The following is a 21,181-nucleotide window of genomic DNA, read 5'->3' on the forward strand; positions in this document are numbered from 1 at the left end:
AACAGATACCCATCTAGTTGCCAACAGCAAAGAATTTAAAAAACAAATCCTGGCCCCCTTGTAAAAATTGCGTGACTCTAAACAAATAATTTATTTCACCAACACTCCATTTTCTTCATTATCACATTGTAGAGATCCTTCAAATGCTTGTGTTCAGGATGTGCACTGTACACAAACCTCTTGTTTTCTGTTTAATAGACTATAATTTTGCTCCACTTGCAGTAAAGATCTACACCTTATATATAGGGTACACATGACAGCTGACTTGACTTTTAATTCACTAAAGGCATTATCAGGAGAGCAGTGGGTGAGGGGCAGGAATGCTTTTAAGTTAATTTTTAAAACATAGCACTTTTAATAAATATTTCTAACTGCAATGATAGAATCTGCAGTACTGAAACACACCTGTATGTTAAAGAATACACTTTTTATGAATTTTGAAGGTACTTCGTCATATTTTAACATGATTTTTGTTGCATGACTTACATGTCAAATGTTTTTAAGGCTCGGCTCATGTCCGGGCTCTTAGAGCCAAGCCACACCCTTGGCTCTGCTCTCGCTGTTAATTTGTTGGCTCGTCCACCTCTACTGAAACCAATAACTGAACCTAACGAGACCGTAACCTTATTACTGGTTGATTAACATTCACCTCCAATAACAATTCACTTCCTCTCAGTCGGCAAAACCAGAACAAACACAATTTGAGCTCTAACGGGCCCTATATATAACCCCTTGTGCTTGCATTATCCTTACCATGGGTCTAAGGGCCAGATGTAGCATAGGGTTTTACCCATTCTGTGTCTATGGGAAAATGTGTTCGTACATATGGCCCTAAATGAGCACTTCGATCTGAGCTAACTGAACATATTTAGTCATTTGAATTTTAAACGTGAAAGGGTAGTCAAGAATATGAAGTATTTCTTTTAATCGTTTCATTGGAAATGTTTGATTGAGGTTTCTATGCGAAAGCTTAAAAGTCGTAGAAAGCCGGCGCATTATACTAAAAATACACGTTTTCCTTGGTCTCCTATCCTGCTGTGGAAAGAACTAGAGTGTATGCGGTCCGAGCAAACTTGACGCACCTTTTGACATAATGGAGGTCATTTCTCGGCCACGACATCCTCCCTTCTAATTGGTTAATTATGGGCTTTATATAATAAGTTTTGTCCAGTGCGAGTTCTGTTGAAGCCAAAATGGGTGCTTGCATCAATGACAAGGCAGCGTCAGAGGGGTTACAGTCTTTCGGGGACTTTGATCATATTTAGAAAACGTTTTCCATCTCGGTGGCGCGCAGCGCATCGCTCTCAGCAGGAAGCTGAGTACGTGTTGACAGCACCTGTACGAGTCCATGACCTCGGGGACTGCCTGTTATGACTCACGCAAGCCACAGTGCATCAGTCAGCACTGAAGGGCAGTGAAAAAGTAGGAAGCAGTTGCTTTACCGAGTGAAAACAAAGCCTAACAGTATTTTTTATGGCTAATATGTATATTTGTTTTCCTTAAACCACAAACAATAAGCATCACTAACCCATGCTGAAACACCTGTCAATGCCAGACAGCCTAGCTGATGTAACGTAAGCCATTGACTAACCTGTAAAGATGAAGGAACCACCCTAAGGTAAAAAACTAAAGACTGTCGAAACAAGACACAGGGGAGGTAACTGAGTAACAGCCATAGTAAAATGACCAAAAACATACAGTACTGACAAATACATCAGGGGGTACATATTGATGCCACCTAGAGGTAAATGGAGTCAGATAATGCATACTTCTGTCTTGTTCCTATGACACTTGTGGCTGTATACACCACTGTAAATGATTCGATCACTTACGGGTAATTAAATTACTCCACGTCCTTCCCTCTTTGATTCCTGACAATGCGAGACCCTTAGCGCCTCCCTCGACACCTTTTCCCAGCATAAAAAGCCCCTCACCTCTCCATACTTCCTATTTCACCAACAGGCCTCATAAACACAAGTGGCCTGGTCCCACAGGATCGGGAGGGAGGGAGGTAGGAATCAAAGGGAGAGAAGGACTTGGAGTTAGGCATTAACCGGTAACATTAGGTCCTCTTCCTTCTTACTTTGATTCCTTACAATGTAAAATGCACACAGGCACAATAAACCCAGGACAACTATGTATATGCAGAACACCGCACTTTATTATCATCAGGAAGACCAAAGTCAAGTCACACCAGACAAAACCTTAGACTCAAAAAGATCCTCCACTGTAGGACCCTGAGCGACTCTAGTGCTGAATAAAGTTAGATGGCATTATCCCGGTGGCCGCCCTACAAATATCAGCTAAGGAAACCCCCCTGCCCTCAGCCAGAGACATCCACAAATCTCAAGACGATCTTCCCCAAACTCCCAAAGGTGAAGGAACGCCAAACAGAGAATAAGCCGAAGGAATCAAATTATGAATCCACATTCCGCAGCTCAGTGTTTGCGTGGACAGTTTGCGACCCTTCTCGGCGGGCCCAAAAGTAACATACAAAGAAGGATCCTGATGAATCTCCTCTACTTTCTCTAGACAATCCAAAACAGCTCTCCAGATGTCCAGATAATGAAGACTAACCTCATCCGTAGGCATAGGCTCTGGACAAAAAACAGGCAAAATAACTTTCTGTTGTAGTTGAAAGAAAGAACTGATTTTGGGAACAAACCCAGGCTCTTGCTCCAAAACCACCCTCCTCTTAAAGATCCTTAAGAAAGGGGCCTTACAGAAAAGAACACCCAGTTCTCCCAATCTCCCAGGTGAAGTAATTACAAAAAACACTTTTAAAGTAAGAATTCTGAGATGAGATCAGTGGAATGAAGGTGCTCAAAAGGGGGGTAACGCAAAGCCTGTAACACCAAAGGTAGATTCCAAGAAGGTCAAACTGGAGAAATCTTTGGTTGAATATTGGAAAAATCCCTTAAACAACTTTTGGACCAGAACCTGTGGATTTTCTAAAGTACCCCAAGGACCCCGGAAAGCCTTGATTGCTGCCCACTCTAGCCATAAAGTACAAGGACTGAGCCCCAAAGAGAGCCCATCCTACAAAAACCGAGGGGCCTGAGGAAGAGAAGCAGGAATAGGTAGCATATGCTGCTTCCCACACTATTTCCCAAACGAAACCAAGTGCCAAGCATAAGAAGCCCTAGTGGATGGCCTTCTGGTGGCCTGAGTAGAAGAGGAAACAGAGTCAGGACCACCTTAAGATCTTAACCCTGCCCGTTCACTTTCCAAGCCTTCAATTTGAAACAAAAAAGACTTCTCCATTAGAACCAGGAAGCTCGGAGGAGAGAGATTCACACTACTCCTTGTTCCTCCTCATCCTCAGAGAAGAGGGATTAACACTCCTTGCACATCCTCACTAGAAGAGGAAACCAGGAGGAGCAAGCTCCATGCTGTAGCAACCAGTAACGCCTGAACCCTCTCCCTCTTCACTCTGATCAGAAACCTCTGGATCAAAGGGCAAGGAGGGAAAGAAAAGAGAAGACCCGGTGGCAAGGGACAATTCGGATCATCTATCTCCCAAGCTTCAGACTTTCTCATCTTGGAGCAATACTTGGGAAGCAGAGTGTTGCAAGAGGGCGCAAAAAGATCCACCCCTCCTGACAGACCAGACTGAAAAAATAGGGAGAGAGAAAGAAGTCTTGGGAGGAGGGAATCACCTTTTTCAACAAGTTTTCAGAACACCTTGAATGTAAATCGCTGTCACAGACACGAGATGAGCTTTGCCCCAAGAGAAGACGCGATTGGAAAAGAGGGACAGAGAAAATGCCTTCATTCCTCTCCCACAGTTGATGTAGGTTTTTGCAGTGGTATTGATTAGAACAGGACATTGCTCACCCCAAGGCGAGAAGGCCAGACCAACCAAATGGATCGCCTCATGACCCCTCTACTTGGCTGAGCGGATGCACTGAGAGACTGTCCACTGATCCTGGACATCTAGGCTCCCTAACCCTTTTTGCTTGAATTTGTAGTAATCACAGATGGAGGAAGACACAAAGGTATCCACTTTAAGTGATGCAGTGGATCCAACCAATAGGCTAGATCCCAGTTCATTTCCTCTGTCACTGAGAGATGGAAGGCCATATCCTGAGAGAGACATTCCCAGAATTGAAGCAGAAAGCCAACAATCTTGTTCAGGTAGTAGCGAACCCCCAAACCAAAAGTACTGTTGTTGCCTTATCCTCCTGAACCCTCATCAAATCCAACACTGTGGGAAAACGATCTTTCAAGAGATCTAGAATATGTGACTGATTGGGACCGGGTGTTGATCAGGAACACATGGGATGTCAGCATATGAACTACTTGTTTCACATGCTCTTTTGCTTGAAGAGCAGATCCGGTGGACACCAGTCAATCATCCAAATAGGGCTGGACGCAAATCCCCTTCTGGTGAAGCTGAGCCAACAAGTGGGCCAGAACCTTGGGGTGATTTTAACCCAAACGGAAGGACTCAGAACTGAAAGTGGGATCTGCCCCCTCCACCTCGAAATACAGAAACCTATGATGTGCTTGATGAATAGGCACATGCAAATAAACATCCTGCAAATTCATCATGGCCAGGAAGACCTGAGCAGAAATCAGAGGAAATGATGACCTGCAGCATTACCATGCAAAAATGAACAGTCATCATCCATTGATTCAGATTTTTTAAAGTTGACTACAGGACGAAGACCCCTTGAGACTTTCTGCACCAAAAAGAAGTTGGAATATATCCCCAACTCTGTTTATTCAGGGAAATGGGAAGAATTTCCTTTTTGAGCGGCAAAGTTGAAACTCCATTCCACAAGGCCCGCCTTTAGACAGGGTCTTTGGTAAAGGAGTAGGGATGACCCCTGAGTCTGGAGGCAGAGAGTCAACATCTATAAAGTCATGTGCAAGTAATGTAACAGAATCAGCAGAAGATTGCAGGAGACTGTGATTTTTCAAAGGGCCATGCACTCCTCTCTGCACTCCGCATCTCCTAAGTTGCCTTCTCATTTATAAGACTCTGAAATGTATTCGGTGTATTGCAAATCAACGAGCAGTTTATGTGGGAGATTCCGCCATGGGCCAAGTGACCCAAGCAAGAACTTGGCCTCCATCGGGCTAAATTCTGGTAGGTTATTGAGCCCTCATGATAACTCACTATTGAATGTTGGAGCTGTAGGTATTTGTGTAATTAGGTGTGCAACAATTTAAATTGAAGTTGCAAACAGTTTTAATGTGTGATTCATTTCAGACAGCACCCAAAGTAGTGGTCGCTATATAGTCCCAAATTCTTTTGGCTGGGTGGTATGACGCAGCCACTGGCCATTCCGTAAGGGGTCTTTTGTGTCAGTTTTTTGTCCCACTGTATAAATCTGTTTGCGGATCGCCAGGCTAAGATTACTGCCTTTGTAATTTAAGGGTATGGTTCAGAATGGGCTGGCCATATAAAAGGCTAATTACATTGTCTATCCCAGTAAAGCAAACTCCAACTGATATGCTGGATCGCTCTAGCCCCATTCAGCCAATCATTAATAACGGGGAGTGAGGATGCCCAGTAAAAGGTCCTACTATGAGTTGCTCTTAACCTGCCATCATAAACCAATTGACAGCACTTGTCTAGGGTAGTACGGGGGGGCTGGCCCTTCCACAAGGCAGAACTGTTTAAGGCCACAATACCTGTGAACCAAGTGTTGGAAAAGAAAATTGAGAAGTTCGCAGCATGTAAAGGAAGCCCAGCAGCACCATCATTTTGAAGAGGAGCACCCTTCCCATAATATTTAGTGGAAGCTTGGCCCATTTGTGGAGGTCTGGCTTGGTTTTATTCAGGAAAGGGGTGAGGTTAAGACTCGTAGTGAGTGCTGTCACTACATATATATGGACATTCAAGCAGTTAAAACTTAGTCGGCAGATCGGAATATTTGTTTCTCTGGTGATTATGTCGCTATCTCTCTTCAGTGGGACTCGGAGACTTGCTCCAATCTGAGAATTCCTCATAGACCTTTAGGATCTCCAAAATACAAGATCCCGATGCCTGCGGATTTGAGAAGAATAGGAGTATATTGTCAGCATGAAAGGCAATATTGTCCTCCAGTGACCCTCCCCAGTTCCATCCATGCACCTGAGAGTCATAACGGATTGATCCGGCCAAGGGGCTCAATGCTGAGGGCGAAAAGAAGAGAAGACACTGGCCAGCGCTGCCTGGTTCCACACCAGATCAGAAATGTATAAGAGAGAAACCCATTTATGAAGACTTGAGCTGAGGGCTCTTGATATAGGAGCTTGATACAAGTCCGGTATAGTAGACCAAAATCGATGCTCAGGAGGACCCAGTCTAAGTGGATCTAGTTGACTGTATTAAAGGCATTTTTGAAGCTCACACGTAGGAGGGCAGCAGGGATGGATAAGAGTTGGGCACAAGCTAGTGCAGTGTTGACTCATCTGATACAGTGATGGGTGCTACGGTTGGTCATAAAGCCACATTGGTCCGAATGTACTAGGTTGTCTAGAACTCTCTGTAATATGTTGGCCAGAACCTTGTTCAAAATTTTAACCTCAGTATTAATCAAGGAGATGGGGCAATAGGAAGCACAACTATCCAGTGGGTGGCCTGCCTTGTGGGGCACTACTTTAGTGGCTAGATCTAATTCAGAAGGGAAGAAATATTTCTGTGCCGCTTCCATGTACAGATTGAGCAGATGTACAGCAACAGTGTCCCTAACTTTACAGCAGTAATCAAGAGGGAAGACATCTTGGCTGGGAATCATGCCCGTGTTCATGTCTTTTATCATGTTGGCTGTTACATCCACTGTGAAGGGGAGCAATGTCTAGGTCCTCTCCTTGATGGTTGAAAAGTGTGAAATGGTTACCTCGGTGAGGAGAGGCATGGCCCATTTGTGGTCCAGTCAGGGGTGATAAATATATATTATGATAGTAGTCCGCATATGTATCTGGGTTCCACAAAGACCAATATATATGATGTCCTTACTGATCAATGATGCTTGGAATTAGTTTGATCCCATTTCCCTTATGGCCCACCAGTAGAGGAGTTTTCCACTTTCTATCCCATGTTCTTAAAAGTGCCTTGTGGATTTCCTCTAGCAGTGGCAGGCGTCATCTAAAGCAATTTGCCGCAACAAGGCTCTATCAAGTTGCCATTTGAGTGCTTCTGAAGTATCAGAGTCATTTTTCCTCCAACTCTAGGATTTGAGGTTCGAGTATGGTTACCTGGTGATGCTGATTGGTCTCGACTTGAGATAGGCTTTGGTTGCACCCCTAATACTGGCCTTTCTAGCTGCCCATAACGTGCCTGCTGTTGTTACTGATCTCTCATCTAACTAAAAATTAGATAGAAATTCCATGGATATGTGTTCTGTGAACTGGTCATCCACAAAGAACCAAGGCCCATATTTATACTTTTTTAGCGCCGCATTTGCGCCGCTTTTTGATGCAAAAACTGCGCAAACTTACAAAATACAATTGTATTTTGCAAGTTTGCGCCGCTTTTGCGTCAAAAAATGGCGCAAATGGGGCGCTAAAAAAGTATAAATATGGGCCCAAGTGTTGAGCTGCCAGATTGGCCTCTTGTGGTATGTGGGAATTTCCACATGGAGGGTAACTGATGAAAGATTTGATATTCCTCTGGGAAGGATACTCGCTGCCATCGTATGTAGCATATCGGTGGCTGGAAGGAGCAAAAGGTCCATACACAAGAGGGATTTAAAGGATACTGAGGTATGTGTTGCATATATACCCTTGCACAAGGGTGCTGGACCGTCCATACATCACAAAGCCGTAGGGAGTTCGTCCGCGACATGAGCAACTTACATTTCTGACATGGTGTTTGGTGGTGATGCCCTATGAGTCTACTTCAGGGTTAGGTGTAGTGTCAAAGTCCCCTCCCCGGACTCTGAAACCAGCTGACAATCTTGCAACAATACATATTAACTCATCCAGGGTTTGAGTAAGTTATTGGGGCAGTATGTGAATTCTAAGGATGTTGTATTGTTTCCTTTCTAGGAAGCACTTGAGAGCCACATAATGCCCTGCGGTTTATGAAGGATCCGATTGCCACCAATGAGAGGTGCCCATGGACTCTCTAGAGAAACCTACACGAAGACCCATTCGTAATTGAATCTATGTAGGAAGGGGCAGTTAGTACCTAGTAAGTGGATTTCTTGTAACAGTAATATGGCTATTGTGAGCCTTTTGGCAAAATGCAGGTCTGCAGTACATTTGATGCGATCCAAGAAGCAGCTGACGTCACAAGATTGTACTTGAAAGTCAGCTAGAAGGAACATGGATTGTTAAGTTTTGAGGGCACTCACCGGGAATGACCGTAAACCAGTGGAGTGTTGAAGAGGAGTACGCTGTGGAGCTGTTAATGCAACAAACTGGAACAAACACAAACCTTAAACTGATTGACTTTCCTCAGGAACCCCAGCCCACACTTTCACCCCAGAAGAATCTGTGGCACCTAACTCCAGAAACAATGTAAATAATACATAACACATTTCAAAGCATTTTAAGAGGCCCTCCTTCTAAGCAGGATCATATGCCAACCCTCATCAGAAATCTCCATTATGGGGTTTGCAGAGAGATAAGTCATTCCTTCATCACAATTGTTGTTTAGAGTCCCTAACAAGGAAGCAGCCGCAGGAGTCGTGTCACATCTCGGTGCTCTTCATCCAGGAGAGCCCCCTCCAAACTGGCCACCCAGGAGCCTTTCTGGTCAACTTGAAGCATCGGATGATGCTGTCAGTACTCCTCACTCTCTTAGGGGCTGTGTCACAGGATTCCAGAACTTTTGTGCTGTGTAACCCCCTACGAGACTTAGGCCTCCTTTGTGGTTTAGGCTGCAGGAGTTGGCTAAGTCCTGGACGTTGGAAGTCTCTGAGGCTTGGGGCTCGTGGCAGGGAAGTTCTCATTTTCAGTGGCTCATTCCCAGGCCTCCTCAGGAGTCTCAAAAAAGTATGAGCGGTAGATAAAGAGCACCCTCAGCTTCACTGGGAAAATTAGCATGTATTGAGGGACATCTCTCTGAACTTTAATTTAACTGCATCAAAAGAATTGTTTTGTTTCTGGATCATCTTATTGTAGTCAGGGAAAGTCATGATGAGATTTGATTGGAAGTGTAGAGTCCATAGCTTATGTGCTTCATGCAAAATACTACCTCAAACTCTAGCTTTAAATCCTGGCAATCATGTGATGCTGAGGCACCCCTGATGGGAGGAGAGGGGATCAATGGACTAGGGCTCTATCTAAAGTCTAAGATCTAATCCATGCATCCAAGAAAGTTTCTGGGGCCAGCAGTCTGAGATGTGTAGGAATCTGGCTCTCTACATGGTGTACTAAAAAGAAGCACACCGTGCAAGGGGTCCACTGGATCTCCAATTGGTTTGAAGAGGCAAAAGTAGATAGGACTAATGCTCTATTTTGTGGTAGTGTGGGTGAGCAGTTAGGCTTATCAGAGGGCAGTGCTAAGCATTTATTGTACTCACAGAGGCGATATATGAATATATATGAGAAACACACTCAATAAATCACACTTCTTTTCATCTATGCTTTGAACCCAAGAACTTTGTTATAAGGTAAGTATGTTTCAAAACATAAATTATTTTCGCTTGCACAAATCAACAATGCAATTTCAGAGTTCTCAATGTTCACCTAGGGAAAGAAAACATATTCAGCAAACAAGCACTTTAGGCAAACTCACTTGGCCATTCTTGGACACTTAAGGTGAATACTGGGCAAGGGTCAGGACCATACAAGCAGGTCGCTCTGGGTAGTACTGGGATGGCCGGGTGCAGAGGTGTAGTACTGCATCGGATGCCCAATGTATTTCAATGGGAATTGGTCCCTGTGGTTTTAGACTGTAGGCTCTGGCTGGGGGGCAAGTTGGGGGCAACCAAAAGGTAGGTCTCAAAAGTGGGTGGGGTGCTCAGAGATGTAGGTGCACCTTTGGTCCTCTTCACCAGGGTGCAGGGGCGACAGATATAGGGGTGTCCTTTTGGTGTTGAGTTTCCTTGTCCAGGAGCACCACCGGTAGGGGGTCCTGTGGTCTGAGGTTGCAGGTGTCATCGTGGAGTCCAGGAGGAGTGACAGAACAGTGGACTCGAGCTCAAGAGAGCTAGGGGGCATTGCCAACACTGGAGGTCCACTTCAACTTAGGCTGGTGGTGACAGGTGCAGTGGTTGCTCGAGGCGTCGGGTTTCTCTCACCACAGAAGCTGCAGGAGAGTGGCCTGCATGCAGAGGCTGCTGGCGACTTCAGGTATTCCAAAGATGTGAAACCACAATGGACATGGACTCTGGGAAGCTGGAAAACCTTGTTGGCACCGGAAGTCCACTTAAGTTGGTGACGGCTGGTGCATTGGTGTCTTCAGGCTTTTGCAGTTCCATGATTCTGCTGAGTCCTTTCTTCCAAGTTGGTTGGGGAGCAGGTCTGCTGCTCACAGGAGTCTTGAGTCTTTTTTTAATGCAGGCAGTCCTTCTTCTGGTGCAGAATTAGTCAAGGAATGCAGACAGGTCAGCGGGGTTGGTACCAGGTCAGCTGCTTCTTCTTCTCCTCTTCTGCAGGTGCAACTCTTCTTTGTCCTTAGGTAGTCACAATCTGAGTTCTGGGGTTCAGCGGGGCCACCTAAATATTCAATTTAGCAGCGTTGCAGGGAGTGCCAGGTTGCAGTCAATTGGTTGCCCACCTTTAGGGTGACTTCACCCTTTCTATGACCATCTCCATTCGGAAGTGGGCATAACCATGATCCTGGTGGCCTAATTCCTTCCAAAACAAGATGGAAGAATTTAAAAAGTGATGTCCACTTAGCTCGTCCACCTTAGGGCTGGGACAGGCATGAAGTGGGCACACCTCCCAATCTAATTTTCCCATCTATCTTTCCACTAAAAAAAGTGGTGTCAGGACGGGGGGTGTTGGTCATCTCCGCCATCTAGAGAGACCTGGGTCACATTACAAAGGTGGCTAGGCCTTTAAAGCTTCCCTCCCCGGAATGTTCATCCTGCCTGGAGGAGTTGTCACCACCCCTCCCAAGTGCAGGCTTTTGTCTCTGGCCCCGAGAGCGCTGGCTCTCACCTTAGGGGGTCAGAAACATGGCTAAGGTGGCTGAACTGGTCAGGACAAGACAGTTAACACACTATTAGCTTTAGACATTACAACCACAGCACTCTCTTTGTTCGAACATCTAGAAAATTGTACAATTCATAAGTGTTTCAGACAAATCAGTCCTGTGTTGCAAAATCTTCTTTTACTGTGAAATTTCAATTCAATTCATATTCCAGTACAGTTCTTCATTATAGTTGTTTATACTTGACAGCCAACACGTGTTTCGTCACAAAGTGACTTTATCAAGGCTGTGGGATATAGAAATGAACATATGTACATGAACCTAGTGTACATAGTAAGCTGAAATGATAAAGAGAAGAAAGTCATTATGTCCATCATTATTGTCCTGGTGCTCTTAGTTCCCGGTAGCATGTAGAAGAAAAATATCAGAGTCTCTCTATATTTTACTACCCAGTGTTCCGAAAGGTCCAAAAGGTCCTATGGTTGCATCTACAATTTCGCTCCACTGTTTATCAAAAACGTAAATGAGGGAAGTATATTCCAAAAAAAGGTTTTCAGTAGAGTAATCTGTATTAATGATTCTTGAAAGATCATGTCTTCAGAGTTGTATTTCAGAAATTATTTGGCATGGGCCATGATATGCCCAGTGATCTGTTGGTGAAAAGAATAAATACAGGATAAGCTAACAGTGAAGAGACCCTGGTGAGTAAGTTGTAGTTTGTTAAGTAGTGGCCATAGTACATGAACCGTGAATTTTGTAGTTTGCAAGCCTTTTTTGGTGATTAAGTGCCCAATCCCCCTCTGAGTTACATATCCAAGTTACTGGAAACAGAAACACACAGAAACTTTGTGGAGTGGTCATAACCAAAGAAAAAGTCGCTGTTGGATTATGTGTAAAAAAGTACTTTACGTTTAGCAAAATGTTTGAGAGTCCTTTGAGGCGCGTGGGACCATCACAGATCATGGACCCAGGTACGTATCTATTGTGCAGTAATCTGTATCTAAAACAAGAAAAGGGAGAACTCATACTGTGATCCATCTATGATGACAACCATAGCCTGTACAATGCGGGTTCAATTAATTTGATAGTACATGTAAACAATAAGTGAGTCCGCATTGCCCACCTATCTCTCTCTCAGTGCATAAGAATTACCGTGGTGACTGCAGCGAAGTCCACTCGTCGCGTGTAGGTTGATGACCATACAACATCAAAAACTGAACTTTCACACCACTATATGTAAGATAACTCATGTTTGTTACCTGTGCGTGACATGTTACGCACAAAATTCTCTAAACTGCTAAGGTGGTTACTGGTGCGAAAGGTACGTACAGGAGGGTGGTTACAGTGTCTCCTGCTGCCCAGCATTTTGACCGTGTGCTGTTGGGAATCCTACGTGAAATGCCTCCTAGAGTAGATTTAAATGGAAACCGATAAATTATGAAAGTAGGACCATCAACCCACTTCAGTAATGGCGGCCATCTTAGAATAGAGAAATACTATTCAAAACTAAATGGGAGCAAATATTCAAATGGTTCAAACATGATATAAAAGACAGAAATGCATATATATATATGGATAATACCAGTACCATAAAGGATAAGTAACACGAAATGTGCACATATTGCAATGGTTTCGGAAGTCAATTTGATTGGAGATAAAAATAGGACAAACAGACCACATAGTAGTGGCAACCACCTTAAAATAGGAAATTGCTATTTAAAAGTAAGTCAGGAGCAAATATTGAAATGTTTTGAATCTGATATGGAAGAAGGAAAAACATATGAATATGCATAGCGACAGTAACCTGGTGGAAAAGTAATACGTGATATATATATTTTGCAACGTTGGTCAGTCACGTAAAAGATAGTGTACTCAGTCCCATGTGTAATGTGCAGCAGGTGATACATGCAGGTGAGAGATAGGGGGAGGAGGCTGGGAGGGGAGAAGGGATACACTATTTGGAAACATTTTGGCAAAGTCCAGAAGGGAGGTGTAAGAGAGAATGTTACAAACACCATATAGGGTCATTTCAACATATTTGGAAATATTTTGACATAATCAAGAGGAGAGGTGTAAACGAGTAAGTTACCTGTACAGTATAGGGTCATTTCAACATATGGTCATGAAAACAATCCACTTCCTTAGAATTCCCAAACAAATAAATATGAATGGACGGTTATTGCAGTTGTCAATACTTATAACAGTTCTCGTCCTTTTAGGAAAAGGACATGGTCAATTAGTCCACAAATACATGTAGTTCCCTGTCTCCACTCAGTCCATGTTCCACAGCCCTTAGTCTAGTGATCCATCTGGCTTCCTGTTTTCTAAGTTTTTTATTTCAATCCCCAGCCCTTAGATGGCCAGGAACATGTGTGATGCCATGGAATCTGATGTTGAGGACTTGTTTATTGCAATGCGTCATGTTATAGTGAACAGCTATGGGATAGTTAGAATTATTGCTACGAATAGGTCTTATTCTTGAATCCACTCCTCGAGTGGATGGATAGTACTGCCCACGTATATGTTTCCACACATGCAGATGATACAATAGACAGTAAATCTCGTATTACAGCCGATGACCTCTTTTAGGTGATGTACCGCCTTGGTGTTGTAAGAGAATGTTACCGTTTTGTTCAGTGCAAACTGTCAAGAGATGCATACCCCACATTTATAGAAGCCCTTGGGTTTTGTAAGTAACCATGCCTCCAGTTTCTCTTGTGTATTTGTAACAGTATAACTGGGACATAGTTTTTCCCTCAGGGTGATACCCCTGCTATGTACCAATAAGGGTCCCTTGTTGATGATCTTCCCTACGGGGGCATCCATTTGTAACAGGTGCCAGTGTCGTTTGAGGATATGGTATACCAAAGTGCTAGCTGTATTATACCTAGTTATCATAGACAGCTTGATCTCTTCAGAAACGCTGTGCTTTTTGCGGATCAGTAGTGCCCTGCGCTTCTTGGACATAATGCAGTTTCTAGCTCTAGAAAGTACATTGTTAGGGTATCCTCTATTACGAAAACGTTGTTAAAAAAAAAGTCCAACTCCTGGTTGAAAACCTCGTCATCACTATAGTTACAGTAAACAAAAACAGATCACAGCACACAATGCGCAATAGTAAAACACATCTGAATTGTCTGTAACTATTTAATGCCGGTATTATTGTGCCACAGTCCAAAGCCATCAGCACATGAATTGTAGCTACAATTCATGGGCTGACGGCTTTGGACTGTTACGCGAATTTGACACATGGACTTACCATGGTCCTTTTGATTGGCTATCCCTTACTTAATCTGGACGCCTTTTTCCAGTGTGGCACGATAATACGGCATTAAATAGTTACAGACAATTCAGATGTTTGGACTGTACTACTAATCCTGAGATCTTTTAGACTTACTTTGTTACCAATACGCCAGATTAGCCTTGAAAAAGTCACCAGTGTGACGAAACACGTGTTGGCTGTGTTTGGAATGATGCTCTTTGCTTATTGAATACAACTTCACCCACAATAAAGGAACTCACTTCACAAGACAGGTCCGAATACCGATGTGCCTGGTTTCTTCATCTACTTTTACTTAACCTAACACTACGAAATGTTATGACTTTTCTGTTTTACTATTGCGCATTGTGTGCTGTGATCTGTTTTTGTTTACTATTACTTGTGTAAAGTTTTACACAGTGTCTGTGTCCATGGGTAGTAGGGCACTTTGATCACCTGCACCATACTCTGTTCCCCAAATATTCTACATTACTGTACATTCCCCTTTGAATGTGGCTAATGTTCACCCTTACTACCCGTTACATCACTACAGTTACGTCTGGTTCTGGACATTTCCCCATACAGGATTGTGTTGATTTGCGTGCTAGGGTGTGTTCTTTTGCGTGTAGAATAAAATTACATGCCGTGGGTTTTCGGTACATTTTTGACAATATTTTATTTCCCACAACGTATAAAGTCACATCATGAAATTCAATATTGTGTATACCGTCATGATGTGTGAAAAAGAGATTATAGGAATTCTTGTTTAAGTGTTTGTCAGGACGTCCAGATCTGAATCACTACCAGTTCAAATGACCAGTATAACGTGTATATATCTAGTAGCTGGTAGGTTTTCACGGGGCACCTCTAAGGTGTCCTCTGGGTGCATGTATTGGTAAATCCAACAGTGGCATCAGTGTGGGTTCACCAATATGAGAGATTCGATACCAAACATACCTTTCTTCAGTGAATCCATCGTGTAGCTGGGGAACGCATAGTAAACAGTGTCCAGCATATGTGTTTAAAAGGGTTTCCCTGGTCACTTACTGTGTCTGCGAATCGAAAAATGCATAGCAGGGGCATATTTGGTCCTGCAGATATGTCCTCACATGTAATATAATGCCTTAGGGGTGACTTAAATATAGTATATGCAGTGTTAGGGAACAAGGCACACCGGCTGTGTGCCATGTCATGTTTTCACTTTTATCTGCACCAAGACATGCAGCCTGCAATGGCAACCCTTCATGTGCTTGGTGAGGGATCCTTTAGGGTAGCACAATGTGTGCAGCAGCCCTTAGGGACCCCCTTTAGTGCCCAAGGCCTAGGTACTAAGGGTACCATTTATTAGGGAGCTTCAGAGGGTGCTAAAGGTTTTGCCAATAGGGGAAACACTTGTGCAGTTTTAGGGGAAGAGATCTGGCACTGTGGACCTTGTTAGCATGAATCAAGTGAACTTTCAGTCAAAAATTACATCAGATACCAGACTAAAAGTGTGGGGGGGATTTACCATGCCAAAAAGATTTAACAGGGGGTGAAATAGTGGGTTGAGAAATCTAACGTTAACACTAATGGGCAGGGTTGCTCTATTCAAAATGATGACTCTTCCATTCCTCCTCCACATACTTCAAAACACACCACTTAAAATCCCATGGGAGTCCTTCCGAAAAAAATCGACCACGAGATAGAAGCACTGTTGAATGGCACTAATTTGCAAATAGCGCTACACAAACTATAAAAGGGGAGTATACGACAGGGGGCTTGCAGTTCCAGATGTACTTCAATATCACTGGGCAACACAACTGGTGGTAATTAATGATTAGGTGTTTCCTGACTACAGCGAACTGGCCTATTCGGTGGACAGAAAGACTATGGGACATAGTGGTCCTCCAGTGGCTCTTTATCGACAGGCACAGAAGTGGGAATTACTGACACAAAGCGGTGGTAAGAACGTGGAGAGAAGTCACCAACTTCACAGGATGGGGTTGGGGGGGAGCAAACTCACTAATCAAACCCCACTATGGGACAGTGACCTCCTACAGAGTTGAGCAACTTGAAGGGTTTCTCTAAGTGGACCCTGATCTTTATAGAGCACCTTGGCGATATATACGGAGGGGCAAGAGCAAATCACATTTTAGGACTTGCATCAGGAGTAAAACATAGCTGAGACAGTGACGTAGACACCTACATCTTGGGCATGGGACATAGTACAAGGAGAGCAGCTGCCAGAGACTGCGCCACTTGAAGATTGCTTACTCGCGGACCCCATGACAGATAAGGCTGTCTCCACCGTTTATACAAACTTGTTACTATCTCCCACAACCCCACAGAGACATTGGAAGAGGCCTGTGAGGGAGACCAGGGAACACCGTATGATGATGATTTGTTCCTAGCCCAACAAAGCCTGCGGGAGATAATGATTTGTACATGCTTCAGATTGGTACAACTTAGAATCCTCCAAAGATCATACTACTCTTAATGTGATACTCCAGAAGATGTGGAGGGGAGACTCTACACTATGCCTCCAAGGATGCAGGCAAAACAGCATCTTCTTTTACGTACTGTGGGAGTGCCCGATGGTACAGCTTTACTTGGGGTGGGGGTAGGGGGAATGGTATGGAAAATGACTCCGGTACTAGGAATAGAGGTCCCCCCTAGCATGAAGTAGCTCCTACTGACTATAACAGGGGAAGCCTCTTGAACACGGTATCTGAAGCTCTGGCTAATGATTACAGCAGCAGTGGCTAAGCGTAATACTGCACAGGCCAGGGGTACAGCAAGTCTGGCACTCTTTTGAAGGACTCTAAATCAGGGGAGCAGCACTGGGAAGGGTTGCGAAAACACTTTTTTCAGGGTGCTACATGTTGGGGACTAAAGCTGATAATATCCATGAAGACTACATTCCAAATGCACAAAACTGTTATAAATCTGATCTTATTTGCTCTGATCAACTTGCATACCCACAAAATGCTGTAAATCCAACTCTATATCTACTGTATTAAAAAAAAAATGTTTCTGGGGCTTAGGCTTTGATTCCCCCCAGGAACTCTACAAAACACAAACTCTCGAGACTGGACCAGTTTTCAGGATTTTCTGCTTGAGCCTCCAGAGTGTGAGTGATAAAGGCTACTTTGGTCATCTTCGCCTTGAGGTCTGCCACTTCATCTTCTAAGGAGACCTTCCCCTCTGCTTCAGTGATCCTCCCTGCCACATTTCAGAGATCTGGAAGAAGGGTGACTTCTGCCCCCGCCTCCCTGATCTTTATTTCGACTGCCTTGCTGGAGGTTTGTATAACCTGTAAAATCCTTGCCACCACCTTGCATTCCAGCTGGCTCTGAATTGGGGAAGCCACAGCAGGTGGCTTTGATGGCTCCAAAGAGAAAGTGGTGTATTTATTTTTCACTGGGATTGCATTTGGAAGGTTCTGTCTTTCCTCATCGCAGGGTGGTTTGTGGGTAGCGCCAGTCCAACATGGAATAGAATTCAGTTTGTGCCTCTCCGTCTTCCCAACAGTTCTGCGCAGTCTCTTGGGTCAATGTAAGGCAGTACGAGCAGCCAAGGGCACCCTCCACAGTTGCATAACCTGTCTATTCCTCCCTTTATTTCAAAGGGCTTATCTATGGCAGCTGCAGGCCAGTCATGCTGCTCTCCCCTGTCACACTCCACTTCATCCAGCTGGTCCCCTAGGGGAGACTCATGGCTGAGTCTTCACCCCCCTCTCCCCCAGAGGTCAGCACAGCTCAAGAGAGAGGGCATGAACTGGGACATCACCACAGATCCTCCTCAGCCATGCTGCCTCTGCTGGAGGTGGATGGTGCAGGCCCCCCATGGTCAGGGCCCAAGGGCAGCTAAGTTCCAGTGACTTCACAACCTTGGGAAGGAATGGGAAGCCAGCCACCCCTCAACCCTCTTACCTCATGAATCAAGGTGAGGCAGCACAAGGAGCCGAACATCCTCTCTTCAGTCAAATGTCTGGTCCGCTCCCCTCATTTCAGGGAGTCACTACAGCAGTCTGCAGGCCAGCCAGGCTGCTGCACCTCCTGTGTGCCAACTGCTGTTGGTGAGATTTCCAGTGACCCCCGCCCCCATCCACAGTCTCATGAGCAAGGTGATGGGTTAGACACCACAGCGCTGCCACCGGTCTCCCCAATGGGCCTGCTCACCTTGGCACCATTGGAAGACTCAATCCTGCAGCAACCCATCTGCTCTACCAACCACTGAGTTCAGGTATGCATGTGGGGGCTGCATCCTCTCCTTGAGCCCAGCGCTGCAGCGACCGGCACAGCAGTGCCAAAGCCACACCAGTGAGGCCCCACTTGTTTCAGCAGGTTGTTGCCATTTTAGGTAGATCGCCGGGAGCAGCGTGGACCGTCTCCACCACACCTGCAGCTGCCTCTTCTCGACCCCTAATGCTGTGTACTGTCCCAGGGGTCCCAGGGTGCACACCAAGGAACCTCGAGGCAAACTGATGGGCACTGGGTGTAGATGGTGGAGGAGGTTCAGGAGAGACACTAGAACACGTCTGCAATCTTGGCCTCCCCCACCGAACCTGTATCTTATTGTGATGATGTTCAACACCACATTAAAGATAAGTGATAATTCGTGTGGCCTGTATAACAAAGGCCACACGAATTAAGCAATTCTACTGTTGTGGTGATTTCCTCATAATTATAGTCTTACCACACTTGCCAAATAATCCATTACCTAATGCATAATTTGTACATTCAACCAGAACGTGTTTCCAGCTCAAACAGATCAAATGTTACTAATAATAAAAAGAAAAAAGAAGTTAAATGTGGTGCCTTGGAGTTGCAGACTTTGCAAGGGTTCACTAGTCCCATTTCAATTACTATTGATGTGTTCACATGTTTACCCGATACCAATGAGACACTGTTACCCAGCCAGTACTAAAGTCTGGTAACATCACAAAATAATGAAATACTGCCACAGAATGTGATGCATTAGCCCCACGAATAATGTTGTTTTGCATCATTCAGTCTTTTTACCAAATAATTCCAGTAGCCAACACAACTGCAATTGCCAAAGGAATCATTCAAAAGTTGCAAGTCGCTTCCTTGCACAACTTTGAATATAGTGTCTCACAATTAGAAAACAGAGCTGCAGTTTTACAAACTACTCTGCATCTTTGCTGAATTCACCTAGGCTTAACTCTGGGTTGGCATCAAATTTACTAAATAAATGAAACCCTTCAAAATACTGCTGCACAGCTCTGTAGTACAAGGTCGGGTTTCAGTCTTGTGGCAAGAGGGCAATAAAGCTTCTTCTCAAAGACTTTGAGATTTAAACTGTAAAAAAAAGAAATTAGCCTGTAACCACTGTTTCACCACACCCCTTGGTACCACCACAGGAGTCACAGCCCTATAAGAAGGTACGTACAAAGTTAGGGATGTGTGCAGCAGTACCAAAGCGCTGACATCTACAAGCAATTCGCAATACTTGCCATAATGCTCGGTCTAGGTAGGCAACCATTCTGGAGTTCAGAAAGTGAATGAGCAATAAACAGGACTTTAAAATGTTGTTTTATTCTTATTTGCTGTGCCTTCAAAGATAGATGTCAGGGAAATTGGTGTTTACTTTTCTTTCTCTGGCTGCAAACTTAGAAGATTTGGTAATGTGAACTATGTTGGTCTACCTAACTGTGAAAGGTAAGGCAGTAGAATATCCATTTTTAACACAATAAAATGTAAATACCTTGTAATAAATTATGCAAACATTCTAAAATATATTAGTTAGGAAAGCACAAACGAAGCACATTTTTATTAATTCTGATGGATCCCGAGATTGTAATAGGGTCAAATCAAGACACTATACTTGTGCCTTGTTTAACTTATTTCCACATACTATTGTTTGAGCACTATATCTAGTTTTATCAATAAAATTCCCTGCCTATGAAAATTGAGTGCCCATTTCAATGGACAATGGCTTGTGTGTAAACAGCAGTGTGCTACCACTCCATGTTTTAGTAATAGATTTATGATAGTGTGCTCCAAAAGGCACCATTGTCTTCATATTGCACACATCATTAACCTGCTCATTTGCTACATCGATTGTATGATGGAACCACAAATGTGGCAACCACGCATGCCTGAACAACGTGGTCGGAACAACAACCGTGGTGTTTCCACACATGATTTTTCGTTGTAAAGGCCATGTGTGGAAACGGCATGCGTGGTTGTCGCATGCCACCCCCACCCTAAAAACAGAAGTACCCCGACCCCTCACTCTTAAAAACTACCCTGATACTCCCCACCCTGAGCTCTAAAACCTCCCCCACCTCCAAAAATAAAACCCAACCCCTAAAAACAAAATTTGCCCTAACCCCTGCCTGCCCTGAATACAAAATTACCCGACCCCCCCACCTGCCCTAAATACCGACCTTAAAAACATAATTACCCCACTCAATACAAAATTACCTTGACCCCACCTGCCCTAAATACAAAAACTACCCTGACCCTAAAAACCCAAACCCCCAAATACAGAACTACCCTGACCCCCAAACCCCGCTCCTAAAAACAAAATAACCCCAACCCCCACCCTAGAAACTAATGTACCGACCCCACCTCTTAAAATAAATAAAATAACCTAACCACCCCAACCCCTTCACCCCCCGCCCTCACCCCTAAAAACTACCCCCAACACTGCCCCAGCCCCACTTACCTGACTGCGTTGTTCAGCACATGCGTTGTTAAGGCAGAGAAAAAGGCCTGCGTTGTTCAGACAAGCGTTGTTTTGCTTGCGTGAACAACGCAGGCGTGGTTCAGGCAAGCGTTATTCCAGATCTTTCCCGCTACATCTGTTTATGTAATTCTTTATTTTTTTCACCATACCTATGACTTCAGTGAGAACATTAATGGCAGTACCCC

The sequence above is a fragment of the Pleurodeles waltl genome, chromosome 12 (genome assembly GCF_031143425.1).
Source record: "Pleurodeles waltl isolate 20211129_DDA chromosome 12, aPleWal1.hap1.20221129, whole genome shotgun sequence".
Taxonomy (NCBI): domain Eukaryota; kingdom Metazoa; phylum Chordata; class Amphibia; order Caudata; family Salamandridae; genus Pleurodeles; species Pleurodeles waltl.